At 42.4% G+C, this 14,970-nt stretch overlaps 1 protein-coding gene and 1 pseudogene across 5 annotated transcripts in view; one reads left to right on the top strand and one right to left on the bottom strand.

Annotated features, from left to right (window-relative positions):
- The window catches only part of LOC147015913 (slit homolog 2 protein-like), a 628,660-nt gene that overhangs the window by 106,186 nt on the left and 507,504 nt on the right, over nucleotides 1-14,970 (top strand). The window lies entirely within an intron of this gene.
- On the bottom strand, nucleotides 4,510-4,651 carry LOC147015915 (U1 spliceosomal RNA; annotated as a pseudogene).

The following is a 14,970-nucleotide window of genomic DNA, read 5'->3' on the forward strand; positions in this document are numbered from 1 at the left end:
GAGAATCACCTGTCCACAGGTGGTGCTCTACCCCCTCACAGATTCCTCGCACATAGGCCTCCGTGTCCACCCTCAGTGCACGTACAGTTTTACGCCTCAGCTCCCTGAACAGCTCAGCTCTGCCATTCAGCCTGGCCCTGCGACTCTGGTCAATGGTATCCAGTGTCCCTTGAGAGACAAAATTCTTCTTTGCCCTGCGGTGAGCTCCAAGGCATCCACCGGCAACATCAAGGACGGTGGTCTTGAAGGCGCTCCACAACTCTTCAGGACCCCCCAAAGTACCCAGACCCCCCAAGTGTCCACTCAGCCTGTTCGCAAACTCCTCAGCTACTCTCTCATCCCTGAGCTTGGCAACATCCAGCCTCGGCTGGGATGGTACCATTCTCCAGGATTTAAGGTGCAGCTTTAGAGTTGCTACAACAAGCCTGTGGTCAGTATTGAGGAACTGAGCACTCCGGTAGACCCTGCAGTTCTGGATCATCCTCCAACGACCGTCAATGAGGACATGGTCAATCTCCTTTGCCACACCACCAGCGTTGGAATACCAAGTCCAGCGATGAGCTTGTGGGCGCTGAAACCATGAACCAGCCACCCTAAGTCCATGACTTCTTGCAAAGTCAAGGAACTTGGTGCCATTCTGGTTCATAGTTCCTGACCCATGGGGACCAACACACACCTCATAACCGTCCCTATCAGTTCCAGTCGATGCATTGAAATCCCCCAAGACTAGAAGTGTATCTCGTCTGGGGCACCGATCAACCACAGACTCGAGTGTGGCGTAGAATGCATCCTTCACGGTGAGATCACTCACCTCAGTCGGAGCATAAACAGAGACCAGGGAAATGACACCTAAGGAGTGACGAATCCTTTATCTCATAATACGCTCGTTGACCGGTGTTACCTCAATTATCATTGGGGTCAGCTTATTGGACACAGCTACAGCAACTCCTTGGGTATGGTAACCATCAGAGTGACCAGACCAATAGTAGGTGTAACCACCCACCATTATCTCGCCGCAATCCGGTCTCCGAACCTCAGAGAGAGCTGCAATATCGATGTCCAAACGCTTGAGCTCAGATGATAACAGAGACAGGTGATCATCCTCTCTTAGGGATAGGACATTCCAGGCACCCACCCGAAGGGACCGCCTCAGGTTAACCCAAGGAGACCGCCGTCTGGTGGACGACACCTCAGCACCACTCCGACACACTCTCCCGCAATCTGACCCAGGGATGTTACCCCGTGGTTTCCCTCCTATCAAAGATTGGAGGTCCCGAAGGCTTTGCCCCAATCCCGTCATCCGGTGAGCTGCCCTGCGAAGGGAAGCTGCACAGGAGGTACTCCCACGGAGTGGGTTTTCAGATTTTTTTGCGTTTTTGCGTTTTGCGGAATGAAGGGTTTTACAGTGGCCGGAGTGCAAATCCTGCCACCAACCTCCTAATACGAAGTGACCCAACTGCAGGAGGACATCCGCAGACACCGTTGGGCACTAGATATGGATGGCCGTTGGCTCACAAGGAGCTCCTCCGCCCTTTGAGGCGCACCCAACAGGAAACACAATCGAAGCACTCCTTGAGCTGAGGAGAAGGTAGATGTGGGCAAGTACAAGCTTGGGCCGGACACTGGGTTGAAGGAGACGAAAAGGACTCGAGAGGTGAACAGAGATCCTGCCCCAACAGAGCCTGGGGCATCGCAGCAGCAGTCCGTGCAATCGGGCCTGATTTCACCAAGCGAGCTGTGCATGTTAGATGCAGTTACTTTGCAGCACGAGCCCCCACCCGCACCATTGAACACGTGTTGCAGAGGACTCGTAATGTGGAACTCCAGGCCTGTCGTACATTGAAGCAACCACAGCAAGTTCATGATGTATTTGCAGAGCAGCAATCGAGAGTGTGGCTGAGAACATTCCTCCACGCAGGCACCACACAACGCCGACGTTAAGACTTTGCTCAACCTTCTCCTCAGTGGGTTTCTCTTTTTTTCACATTTCCTTCATCTTATCTCCTCAGGAAGGGGCATGATCACGTGTTGAATGCTCAATCACAAAATCTGGGTTCTCCCATCGTCCAATCTTTGTGTGGAAGTTCTTTCCAAGCTTCATTTAGACGAAATCGTACATTTCATGGTTTAACTGCGTTCAACACTCCGAAACAAACAAAATCAAAGTTCACATCGATTATTCAAAACATTCATCTCATTTGCTATTTCCATGTAAAGGCAAACAGTCTTTATCAGGGTTCCAATTTGCGATCAATAACTCTTTTCACAAAAATATTCCATCATTTAGCCCAAAATATGAAAGTAATCTATTTCTTCAAGAACCGAATCCAAATCGATTTTGCAGTTACCATTTTAACTTTCACATCTGCTAAACAATTTACAGTTTCATTCACAAATAGTTCTCGAGCAATTGCCAATTTTATCTTCTTGATTCAATTCTCAGTAATTTTCCTTATCCTCAATTAACAGATTAACAAGGGTTTTTTAATGAGCTTAGTCTGAAAGTAACTAACACAGTTACCGCACAACCCCCAATTTGAGAGTTCCACTCCGCTCGGCCATCCTGACATCGAGTTGCCGAGCTGAAGAGTGTCCATTTTGAAACAAGAATTTTGATAACATTGTTATAAAATTTCCCCAGTTTAAACAACGCCCAAATGCTAACGTTGTTTTACATTAATCTGGTAAGCATCCAGTTTCTTTCATGTTGAAATGGAACTAAAATATCCCAAAAATAATGCTTAACCAATCTCTATCTCAGCACTGAATTCCATCGACATTTTAAATGTCTGACATTTTCTATCTATCCACTTCTCTCTCACCTTCTCAATATACTAATCAATTTCCTTTATCAAAACAATTAAATACAGTTTAGAAGTTGAACAAAAATTGTCAAATCATTTGTCATCAGGCGAATATCACTTAAATTGCAGCTCAAACACTCTGTCTACACATGTAGCTAGACCCTCCCAAAACTTTATCTCAGTCTTGGGGAAAGCATCTTAAACTTCAGACTAATAAACATCCAGTTTCTCTTAAACAACTTTTTTTTGGTCAAAACAATAAAATATTTCCTTTTAAAATCCAAAAATCAAAAATAAAATCTTCAGCATCTATCCAATTAAATCATGAATTTACCTTGACTGAATTGATTAAAGGGTTACATTGGGTTGGTTGCCATTGCCTTCCCAGCACAAGTTCAGGCAACCTCAACATTCGCAGACGAATAAAACGATATGCCTATTTCAACGTCCATCCAAGGGCATCATCAATTATCTCTGAATCGCCCCACGTGCTAAACATCATCAAATCAATTTTAAATCATTCCAAATCACGTTTCTACGTTTAAATCAAAATCTTCGAAACATTTCTGACACGTCCCCAGAGCTTGCCCAGCACTTAAACCTGCCGGGTTGTGTAATTACAAATCATCACAATGCCAGCGAGAGCTCAACACCAAAGACTTCACATTCTGAATATATCCCACATTCACAATTGTTATTTCAATTCATCCAAAATCCCTATGGTTTTTAAATAAAACTTCAACACTTTTCCCTAAATGGACTTCACTTTAAACAGATTCAGTGGAGAGGGTGCGCCACAAACACCAAGTAACAAGGAACAGGAAGTTATCTCCACATCCAGTGGGCATAAAAAGAAAAAACTCTGACAGGCAAAACCCACAGTTTGGCATTACTCTGTCATGGCTTCAACACACACACTAATGAGCATTGCATCTCATAGACTCGTGTGATCACGTGACAAATACCAATCACATTTCTATATCATTTTAAAGTCATTGCCAACGGCATGCACACTTCGACACAATAGCCCCCATCCTCTTGAATCTGCATGTGAATCGAATTTCACACTTAAAGCTTAGACTCAAACACAGACTCAGTGGAGAGACATGCCACCCCCCACAGATTCAGTGGAGTGGGCGAGCTGCACAGTCACAGCCCCCACAGATTGAATGCACACACAACCGCGACCTTCGCGTTATCAGCACCAAATCACGAACAGCCAAGCTACTTCGACTCTCTGCCTGAAGTTTCTTAGTTGTTAAAATATCGTCAAATTCCCAACAGAACACGTTTCATTGCAGTGAAATCTATTGGACTCGCACAACTTTCATTTTTTTATACTCTCAGCAACACATGCATCTCAATGCAAATCACCAGCCACGCTCCCAGCCGGTCAATCGTCTCCTGCACTCTACAAAACGTTTCGTGCAAATCATTGCATTTACAAATCCGTAAAACCTCCACACAATATAATATAACAACCTCACTGCCAAAAAACTTCCAGTTAGTTCAATGAACAAAAGGTAACTCTAATAACTCTTACAAACAGGTAACTTATAATATTTATCTATTTTCCACTGAACCATAACCCTATCTTGGCGTCTCAGCCGTGTCCTCGGCCTCTCTCTCAGCTGGTCTGTATCAATGCAAACATTTAATTACTCCTCTGACTCCTCGTCAAGCCTCTTCTTGTACTATACCCTCTGCACTCCTCAAATTGTACAGTCGAGTTTCCCACATTTGGGAAGATCGCAAGGGTCAACCTTCCCCCCTGAAGTGCAATAGGTCGGACTCGCCCTGAGAATACTGTCTTCATGATCACAGTATCTCTCCTATCAGGTAAGTATCAATGTAAGTCCTCTTCTCCTCCAGCACTTTTCTAAAACAACAACAGTACTTATCGTTTACTTTAAAACAGTTTCTTTTCAAAGTGAAAAGTCAACCTCTTGTTTCTATCAATAAAATTATCTGACAATGAACTTTTCTTTGTTCGAAATGCGTTACCTGCTGAGAGCGCTCTACCTTACCTTCGCTCAAGCACTTGTCATTCCTCCAGGCACTGCCTCCGGCAGATTAAGCACCTCCGGTCACGAGCACCGCACAACGTCTGTTCGAATCCGAGTCACCAGGCGCCAACTGTTGTGGATTTTTTTAACCCACCCCGTTGTGATCGTTGAAGGATTCTTCCTGGCCGATTGTGGAATCCTATTTGACTTCAGGCAGAGTTTAACGTTTGTCTGATTTGGTTATAAAATCCTGCATAAAACCCACTGACACTGATAACCGATGTCCACACAAGTCCTTTCTTTGTGAAACAATTTATTTTCTAATTATCCACCATACACTTCTCACCCTCATACAATGAACTTAAGAATCCCCATTTGTTGCAATATTATTTGGTTCTATTTCATTTATTCTTACTTTTAGTTAACAGTTAAACCAACTCAATTCAATTAACTTCCACATTACATCAGAGTTTTATTCTAACTTGGTACTTGGTCAGTTCCAAGGAGTACAAGCCACTGAGATTCTATATAATACTTCCTCAGGTACTTGCACTGAAACAATTTTACATTTCAAAGCATTTTATACTTTCATGGGAGAGTGGTGGGGGCTATCAACCCAGACTGCAGACGTGTCCTTTAGACGAGAAGCCACTACGTACATTTCGAGGCAAAGGTTCGCTGTTATCAGCTCAGGTCACACCGCTCCAAACCAGACATTTATTAACATTTAGGGCAAAAGTCTGTTGGCCAGAAAGGACAGCCAATTGAACTTGCAGCATAAAACTTACATTTCTAAAACTCCATTTGTTACAATTTAGAATACATTAAAATAATTTTTCCCCCACAGTATCTTGGCGAAGCATAGACCGAATATTCCACACATTGAGTGGAAGTTTGTTCTCAATTCATTTTATTTAGCTACAACATACAACCATATATACAGCAGGTGTGGAATGGTGAATTTATTAAGACCTGCACACTAATTCCCTTGATATGATGCCACAAAGTGGCTTAATGAGAGGAATCTCCTGCGATGAAGGTAAGTCTATGGGTTTATGACTTCGCCATCGCCGACAAGTCAATGTTCTCTCTCTTCTACCACCTTCTTTCTGGTCTTGCACCCTCTGCTCTTTCCGTGCTTTGGTCCCACGGGTTTTCTTCAGGGCGCATGTGGTCCACCATCGACTCCTTCCTGGTGAATCTACCAAAATCGAGAATCACTGCTCACCTCCATTAGTTTGTTCCTCTTTTTAACCTACCTGGGGGTTAAAATCCACTTCCACATTCTCTTCAATTGCGTTCTTCCCTCCAAGTCTTTAAGACTGCTGTTCACCACCATCTCCGATCATCCCCATCCAAAACCATGATCTTCGCTACCCCTGTTTAACCCCACCTACCCCCAAGCCCATTTCCTTCCAAGCTTCCAGTTTTTCCCTCCTGTGAGTTTCCTGATGTGAGTATCCATTATGTCAACCCCACGCATCCACCCCAACTCCTCTTTCTTCCCCACTTCCCTTATTTGCCCAAGTCCTCTATTTTGTCCTTCAACTCTACTGTGGTGTTTCTCTCTCTCTCTCTCTCTCTCTCTCTCTCTCTCTCTCTCTCTCTCTCTCTCTCTCTCTCTCTCTCTCTCTCTCTCTCTCTCTCTCTCTCTCTCTCTCTCTCTCTCTCTCTCTCTCTCTTTCACTCTCTCTTTCTCTCTCACTCTTTCTCTCTCTCTTTCTCTCTCCTGTTCCTTGTGTTCTGTTGCCTCCTGATCCATTCAGTGTTCTCACTCTTCCATGAGTGAGCTTTAACTGTACGTATACAAAAAAGTAAAGAGTTTAACATGATGTTCATCCATCCAATAAAGAATAGAACAGCAATAAAAACAAAAGTGTACAGCCATTTCAAAAGTTGTTGCAAATCAAAAGCCCAGCCCGAGAATTTTATAGTGATGTTTGAGTGAAGGAATGCTTGTTGCATCAATTTTAAGATTCAGGGTGGACTTGATGAAATGCGAATGTCAGGGTTGATCGCCATTTAACAAGACTTTCTTTCTGTGCATGGCTCACAAAGTGGGTATGCTGTGGTATGTTTGTGGGAAATTCCACATAAAACTATTATGAGGTACTTAAACAAACCATCAATAGTCAGAAATGAAAGTGGATGAGTTGGGGAACCTGTAGAAATGGGCAATATCATACTCTCCATTTCCTTGTTTTATTAAAGATGAATTAAAGCAACAGAATATGGGTATTGTAACCTTAGAAATGTTTGTTTGATTGGTAAAATTTTTATTTTCCTGTCCGTTTCTTATGTGACAGTTATTTTGAGTGTGGTGACTCAGAATGTGAACTTTGGTGTCCTTTTATGTTTTGATTATGTTCTGTCTCCCTATTCGGGTTTTCTCGCACCTACCCTATCTGATGAAATAATGGATTCGTACATAACGCTTCGTGTCCACTGCATCGAGAAAAATAAGGAGTCCAGTGTTGATAATGTTTCTTATGATTTTTATTCCAAATCTCCCTCAATTTCTTTAGACATTAATTTCTCTGCCATTAGACAGAGTCTAATGGCAGAAAATATAGATCAAAATTGTGATCAGAAAAATAAAATTCCGACCGCAAGTAATCCCGTCTTGATTTTCGTGTCAGTCCCGTTATGTATGAATCATCATCTCTTGTCGGACGCAAATAACGCTAGTATTAGAAAATCTTGCCGTCTTGCAAACTTCCCCGATTGATGGATATAATAGGCACTTGCAAGCATGTCAGCACATTTCCATTCGCCGTCGAGCGCAGCGTTTGTCTTCGTGTCCGTGTCTTTGCGAGAGCCGTAACGTACGAATCCAGCGTGAGGACACTGAGCCAAACGAGGTGACTCACATTTGTCTAATTCTTCATTTTAACCAACGCTATAATTTTTTTGGTGCTTCGTGAGGATCCGAGAGGTAAGAATTATGTTTTTTCTTTTCATGTTTAAAGTGATTATTTTCAAAAGTTCGAAAGAAATAAATTCGATTTTAACGTTATTTTTCGCTAACAAGTGTGGCTTTCTTTGCTACTGAACTCGTCTGTGTTTTCTTCGTAATTTATAACATCAGACTCTCTCAAAATGTGTTGTTTTTTTCTTTTTCCTGTCACATATTGAGCCTGTTAAAAAAGGCAGAGTAAAAATTATCCGTTTCTTATCCCAAAATATAATATTTTCCTTGTTTTTTCATATGATTCCGTACATAGCGCTGACGCCAAGCTCGAAATTCGAACATTTATTTACAGTGTTGTATATATTCAGTGGTAACTTTAAAACCGGACGTGCTGCAGGTCTAAAAATTTAGATTTAGCGATTTGAATACATGCAGATTAACATAATGGGTTGCATTTCATGTTTCCCTAAACTTTTTTTTTTGCCCTTTGTGTAACAGTACGTGTACCCACTTTGTGAGCCATGCACTTATGCAAAACTCAATTTTGTTAGCTCAGGTACGATTACATTACAAATCGTAAATGATGAGTGTTACCCCAGGCCCTTTTGTCTCCCAAATCCTTGACATTTGATTCTCCATTCTGGAATCTGCTTTGAATCTGCTTTGGAACCTGCTTGATCTGTACTCTCTGTCGTACCTCTTTTGAATTTCGTTCCATCTTCACATTCACTCCATTTGTTGTTGGAATTTCACAGTTGTGCTGTTCTTGCAGCTTTATAGTACCTCCAAGATCATGTGTCCCAGCACATGATCAACTTGCTTTGCATCTTTGATAATGCACTCGACTCTGAGTTTGTTCTGTTTGCAATGTTGCTTTGTTTTGCCTTTTTATGCAAATCAAGTCGATTGCATTTGTGGAAAAGGAATTCAAAATCCAATAGGTTGGAGAGGCCCAAATAGAAGGGACAAGCTGCAACCAAGAGGGTTCATCCAGGATCTCCAATTATCTGATGACTATCCACTTATAAATGTTGCTCCAAGATACATTACCTGTGCTTGGTAAAATAGTTTAGCGATGTTCACCTTGGACTCTGTTTGATGCGATTTGATTGCATAACTGCTGCTGGTATATGACAAGCTCTCATTACCTCCTCCACTGAAGGTGGACTTGAGGTTATGTTTTCACCCCTGTTTGTTTGTTTGTTTGTTTGCCTGTGAGCAGGATATCACGTAAAGTTGTGTTCAGATTCGCCCGAAATTTGTTGGACAGGTTGGGTGTGTGACAATGACAAGTTGATTCGATTTTGGTGAAGATCCGGATGCAGATCCGGCCTATCAGTTGGCTACAAAACATAAATTGCTCATCCTGGTGAGGTATGCACTTTGCCGAGTGTCATTCTAGTTACCTTCACCAGAGGACAGGGTATTGCATTTGGGTCCGTTTGTTTGTTTGTCAACACAGAACATGAGTGCGGTGTTTCTCTGCACCCACAAGTCGCGTTGACACAACATTTTCACCAAAGGAGCGACTACTCATGTAGAATGTTATTATGATAATTACGACGTTGTAGGTCATTTGTTGTGGCAGCCATGTTGGAAAAAAACGAAACGCTTTAGACTTTTCTGTCTCCGAAACCGCTCCATGGAAAAAATTGAAATTTGGCATTTGTCAAGTACTCCTCATCGGAAATAAGTATGATTAAAAAAAATGATGTCATAGGTGGCTTCATTATGATGTCATAATTACATACGTTGAATGCTTTATCTGATCGTATGAAATTATGTTATAATAATTATATCGGTATGAAATTTTTTTGAAGGTCATCTGGAGATAAACTGTATTGGGGGGGGGGGACATGATGTTATCAGTTATGTGGTTCAGCAGCCATATTTTTTTATGAGCAGATACCACCCATCGCTTCACTGATGGGAATATTAAAAAGGAGAGAGATAGAGATATATTGAGATACAGCTACAGCTTTATAGAGCTACATACAGTATGGGTGTGTGTGTGTGTGTATATATATATATATATATATATATATATATATATATATATATATATATATATATATATATATATATATATATATATATTATACACAGGGTGTCCCAAAAAAAATGTACTCACTCTTTAAATCAGTGTTTCTCAACCGGGGTTCCGCAAGAGGTCGCTCGGGGTTCCGCGAGAAACAGTAATAAATAGGCTAATGTATTTTTGAGTAGTTTTTGTTTGATTTAATATTCGTAATTTTACTATACACGTACGGCATATTGTTGGAAACTCCTTGGTTATTATAATAGAGGCTTCAACCTCTTATATTATTTACAATTATAACAACCATAGGGAATGTATTTAACGATGTCTATATGGCGCCAGTGTTAAACCGCCCTCACTGGTTAGTGGACGTCCTGTACGCGGCGAATTCGTGTATCATTGAGTGACTGACTCAAGTACGGGACGCGTGCACGGTGTCCATCTATCTTCTCTGTGCTTCCTAGCACGAAGTCTCTCTCTCAAGGTTAGTTCTTCTGTTTACCTTTATTGCTTCAGCTTTATTTGTTTAAGTTTTGTTGATCAAGTTACATGAGGTGTGTTTTTTTTTTTAATATTTAAAATTTTTTTTTTTTTTGTGAATTAAAACCTCAGTGTGAGGTCTCATAAACGAGCAGTATGTTTTTTTTTTCATTGCCAATAAATTTGACAAAAAGGGGGTCATTTTTTTCCTTAAACCAGGTATCTGAAAAAAATATATTATATTTACCACGTGAACTACGATATAAATATAAAAGAGCTAGATATTAATAATGGTATATAATAATTTTTATGCAGGGGTTCCCTGAGACATGAAAACTATTTCAAGGGTTCCACAAGGGTAAAAAGGTTGAGAAACGCTGCTTTAAATGATAATAAATGCGTTGTTTATTGACTTAGAAACAAGATGAATGGTTAAATGTATAAATGGATAAATGCATGTTTAAAAATGTTCAAACTGACGACCATCACATTCCAAACACAGCCGATAACGTGGACTAATGGATTCAACAGCATTACGAATCATTTCATTTGGAACTGCAAGACATTGTCTTTCAATTTTCTCTTATAGCTCATCGACTGTTGCTGGTTTTGAGCCGTAAACCTTATCTTTGAGATATTCCCAGAAAAAGAAGTCCCAGATATTCCCAGATATTCCCAGATATAAGATATTCCCAGAAAAAGGAGTGAGGTCTGGGGAACGTGCAGGGAATTCAACACTACCTCTTCGCCCAATCCATCTGTTCGGAAAAGTTGCTTCAAGATAGGCCCTTGAATCACGGTGGTAGTGGGTAGGTGCTCCATCTTGCTGAAAGTAAATCTCTTCGTCACCAAATATCTCTTCGACATGTGGACCGACGGATTCCTGCAGCAAGTTTAAGAAAACATCCCCAGTGACAGTTTGGTCAAAAAAGAATGGCCCTAGGATGCCCAATGCTGATATCCCACACCACACAGTAACCCCTGGTAAGTTTAAATGGTGTTCCATAGTAACATGCGGATTCTCAGGAGCCCAGTAGGTGCAATTGTGTCGGTTCATTGAGCCATTTAACTTGAAGTTGGCCTCATCGCTGCAAACAATTTTGGGTGGAAATGCTGCATCTTCTTCGCATTTGCCCAGGTACACTCACAAAATTCAGCTCTCCGGTCAGGATCGTCTTCATTTAGAGCATGGATTAATTTTGGAATGTAACTTTTCCAATTAATTCGCTTCAAAATGCAATGGGCGCTTGATTTTGGGATTCCTGTCTCACGAGCCATTTGTCATACAGATTTCCGTGGGGTTTGGTGGAGGGTTTCCAGCAATTTTCCTTTGCGGGGGTGGTTGATGACCGTGGTCTTCCTGAACGCTCCTTCTGGACGTCATGCACAGTTCCATCTGTTTCAAACTTATGTCGGATGCGAGCAATGGTACGTCGCGTTGGTGGATCTTTGTGAAAATGTCTTCTAAATTGTCTTTGCACTTCCATGATGTTTTCGTGCTTCCAGTAGCACTTTGTGATAAATTTTCTTTCTTCAAAACCTAGTCTTACTTCTGCCATTATTAGGGTCAATTTGATCTGAAAATAAATTTAAAATTCAATGAGTTATGAGGAGCCAAAACGTGAGTACATTTTTGTGGGACACCCTGTATAATGTATAATATATATATATATATATATATATATATATATATATATATATATATATATATATGTATAATATATATATATATATATATATATATATATATATATATATATATATATATATATTGTTGCGAATTCGCGCCCCGCCGGCGTGCGGACGGCCATGTAACTCGAATCGCGGCACGTCGCCCACCGGACGGACAATTCAGTCGTGACCCTCCGGGAACTATCGCCCGGAGCCAGTCACGGGTGGACCTTTCGACCTCACCACAATCGTGCCAATCGGCCACCCGCGTAGGATAGGGTTGTTCGCCAAACTTGACCTACCTAAGTACCCACGCGGATCGTAAACCGGGCGATCGTACCTCGCCACAGGTCGACTCCGGACACAAGCCGCTTGAGCGGCCCATTCCGTGCTATCGGGATAACCGAGCGGTGTTATCGTCGACCTGGACTGTTCAGATTAATTACCGGGATGTTGCACCCACTACGAACCCCTTACATGAAGCAAGATGGAGGGTCAATAAAGAAAAGACGAAGCGAAATGAGCACAGTTCAACATGCAAGCCCTTTATTCACACACACACAGACAAGCACGTATATACAGCCATACAGTCAAAAAATGCACATATAACAGTTAAAACAATTATGCACAAAAAGCAAATGTAACAAAAGAAGCGATGCAGAGCTACAACCAAATACGCGTACACAAGGCAACACTTAAAACAATACTACTTGAGCCAGACTGGCGCCACCCACGGACATTCACACAAAAACCCCAAAGAAAAGAAAGAAAGAAGTCGCGACTTCCCTTTTATGGCTGGTGAGTCCCTCTCCCGCGACCGTCAGCGTGGTCGCGCCTGGCCCCGACCTCTCTCGCGGCCAGCGAACCCTCTCCGGCACTCCCCGTCTGGACGCACAGGTCCACCTCGCAACGGGCGCTGCAACGTCTCCCGTCCGTGCCTTCGTGACAGGGCCGCTCGCCAAGGCGCGGGCACAGGACCTCTTCCCGAAGACCAACCAGACCACCAGCCAAGACGAAAAAGGAAGAGGCGGAAGAGGAAGCACTAGCGCGCCCGCCTGTTTCCGTCTTTTATTGCGTGGGGCTCCGCCTTCGCCCCGCCCCATTCTCGGCTCCACCTTCCTTCGAGAGGGTTCCCGAAAAGAGCTTTCCCTCACGCTTTCCCTCCACCCCACTCCGTGCGGTGGCCGGGGGAGTCAGTTTTTGGCTCGGGGCCAGAGAATTATTCCCCCAAAAAGAGGCCCCTCCTTTACATGACCTCTGACCTTTGATCTGCATCGCCCCTCCTCCACTCCAAAGCGTGGGGAAGTCAAACGGAGGGAACAGGCGGGGAAACCTGCGGATCCTCGCAGTTCCCTCCTTTGCGCCTTTGTTTGCCGTTCGGAAGCGGACGTAGTGGCGAAGATGTAGTAGCGTAGATGGCGGAGCTGGCGTGGTTGCAGTGTGGTTGGTGCTGTGATGGGGATGGCGTGGTTGTTGAAATGTTGTGTGTTTGAAATAAAAGATAGAACAGAAAAATGGCTAACTCAAAGCGTCGCAGCCCGGATGGATCACATAAATTCCCTCTATACAACGGGTTTGGGCTAACTACACATGTACCTATGAAGATATCTCACCTGAGGGCCCTTTATGGTGTACTGCGAATTTCCACAGCCGTAACTATATATATATATATATATATATATATATATATATATATATATATATATATATATATATATATATATATATATATATATATATATATATATATGAGATCGAGATATAGAAGGAGGAGAAGAGATTGGGACCATACTCTGTGCCGAGCGTTGGTGCTGCCTAAGCAGTCTCCTTTGCTATTGGGCACAATCCTGGACGGGTCGCCACTCCGACACTGTATACCAGCATGCTGGCACTCATTTTGCCGACCTCGGAAGGATGACAGGCTGAGTTAACCCCACTCGGTATTAATTAAACAGCTGAGCGGGATTTGAACTCAGGACCCGAGGATCCAAAGCCCACCACCCGAACCATTAAGCCAACACCAGGCATACAGCGGTATAGATACAGATATGGGGATATACAGGGTGCCCCACAGAAAACCAGGAAATTTGGTACAGTTTATTTAAAACAAAACAAAAGCAAACTTAGATGTAGTGTAAAACAAAGATACACTTTATTTTCAAACAAAACAAAAGCAAACTTCGATGTAGTGTAAAACAAAGATACACTTTATTTATATGTTAGTTTATTGATATGGTAAAATACGGCAAAATAAATCTCTAAATCTCAAATTTCCTGGTTTTCTGTGTGGCATCCTGTAGATCGAGATAGAGATAGATAGACAGAGAAAGATACTATATATATATATATATATATATATATATATATATATATATATATATATATACATATACAGTATGTGTATGTATATGAGAGAGAGTGAAGAGGTAAAGATGTGGATGTGGAGAGTGAAGGGGTAGAGAGTGAAGTTGTGGTGAGCAGGGAGGGGGAAGCAAAGACATTGTGAGGTGAGAGGAAGTGAAGACAGACATGTGGTGAAGTGTTAATTATGATTCATACTGTCTCATCAAAATTATTCTGCAAAGAATAACAGTGAAGTGGAAACAAAATAATGTCTGAAATCCATTTTATACCGATCATACTATAACCATGGCCCGGAGACAAAGACCGCCTTGAAACTTCTGGAGACAAAACATGCCAGACGCATCCAGAGCGAAGCAATCCGAACGCCGCCCGGACGCGTCGGCAGACGAACGCCGCCCGGGCATAACCACTGTCTGGATATCTCCAGAGACTGAGAGGAGAGGGGAAAATGAGAGAAGTGTGGGAGGAGAGTGCTGCACTGTATTGGAAAGGGGTAGAGCAAGGATGGGACAAAGAGAGGGGTGGGGGTCGGGGAGTTAGCAGAGAGAATTTGTTATGCTTTATGAGCAACACGCACACACATGCACATGCATTGCTGCTTGACCGATATCGGCAATTTTTCTGGAATTGGCAGGTTGGAGTCAGTGTGATTTCGGACTACAGTACATACTGTATACAACCCCAAAACCTTGAGTA

Source organism: Eptatretus burgeri, chromosome 12 (genome assembly GCF_056783735.1).
Source record: "Eptatretus burgeri isolate ZD-2024b chromosome 12, Ebu_testis_v1, whole genome shotgun sequence".
Taxonomy (NCBI): Eukaryota; Metazoa; Chordata; class Myxini; order Myxiniformes; family Myxinidae; genus Eptatretus; species Eptatretus burgeri.